Source organism: Octodon degus, unplaced genomic scaffold (assembly GCF_000260255.1).
Source record: "Octodon degus isolate 3935 unplaced genomic scaffold, OctDeg1.0 scaffold00108, whole genome shotgun sequence".
In the NCBI taxonomy this organism is placed as follows: Eukaryota; Metazoa; Chordata; class Mammalia; order Rodentia; family Octodontidae; genus Octodon; species Octodon degus.
In genome coordinates this window covers 8,964,474-8,965,631 of record NW_004524684.1, presented here as the reverse complement: position 1 = coordinate 8,965,631, position 1,158 = coordinate 8,964,474, and the positions used below count along the sequence as shown (strand labels likewise).

Below are 1,158 nucleotides of genomic sequence, written 5' to 3'. Positions count from 1 at the left end.
TCGGTAGGCTGCTATGGACGCAGCCTCTGTCCGACAAATCAAGCCAGGACATCTTAGAAGAAACTGGATTTTTTAAAAAGGCTTAAGATAATTGTGTAAAGGGGCTGGCAAGATAGCTCAGTAGAATAAGTGCTTGCCTGGCAAGCACAAGGTCCTGAGTTCAATCCACGGTACCACCAAGAAGAAAAAAATAAAAGATAATTGTATCAAAGTAAGTACACTACTCTGCTGGCATCATGTGAGATCATATGTAATTTGCGCAGAGCAAGAGAAAGGCCAAGGAGTTAGGAGTCAACAGCTGACCATGGAGAGTGTTACGGTGCTGAGGGTGGCATGAACGGAGCACACGGGGCAGGCTGAGACCCCCGCGTCTCTTGTACAGCCATGGGGCCTGGAGAATGACTGGCTGAACTTTCTGCAGGGAAGTTCTTGGAAGGCACTTACTCTATGCTTTCAACCAAGAAGAAGAGTGACCTGAGTGATTTGTCTCCCTCAGATCCATGGGAGAACTGAGGTCCACAGGCTAAGCAGTGCCTCAAATCTGAAGAGACGGAGACAGCGCCTTTGGGGTCAGAGGAGGGCTGAGCGCCACGTGGCTGGAGCAGAGCCCTGGGGACAGTGAACCTGGAGAATGGTCAGAGGCTGCGGGTGCTCAGCACAGACGAGACGCTCCCAGGCACCATGGCAGTGCTGTATGAAAGGAAAGAAGGTTAGCATTCCCCTTGCCAAGGACAGAAGAGGCCCGCGGGCCTGACAACACCCACACAGTCAAGGCATTGCCACCCACTTCATGTCGTCTAACCACTTCCTTGCAGCCCAGTGGGTTCCCAGGTTGGGGGCTCAGGATTCTCTCAGGTGTGAGATGGGACTGGAGAGGCCAGGACCCTGGGGAGTAAGCACCCTGGAGCCGGCTCCAGGGAGAAACCGAGTTCGCACAGCACAGCTCTGAGTTTGTACTCCAGCTGAGACTGGGTCACTCCTCCCCTCCCTTTACAGCTCACTTCAGGGCAGGGAGAGGGAATAATAAAGTTTCAGGCATTTAAAGGAATCAACTGGGATTGCTGTAAGTAGGGAAGAGAACTGGAATCCAGGGGAGGTTGATGCCACGGTCATGAGAGCAGTCCACTAAGGCGGAGGCTTAGTTCTGAGCCGGTCCAG

General features: G+C 52.9%; 1 non-coding gene across 1 annotated transcript; it reads left to right on the top strand.

The window, feature by feature from the left end:
* The first annotated feature begins 687 nt into the window (after nucleotides 1-687).
* On the top strand, nucleotides 688-813 carry LOC111818953. Its single transcript, XR_002822814.1, has one exon. It is a non-coding gene; the product is annotated as a U6atac minor spliceosomal RNA (small nuclear RNA).
* Nucleotides 814-1,158: the final 345 nt, after the last annotated feature.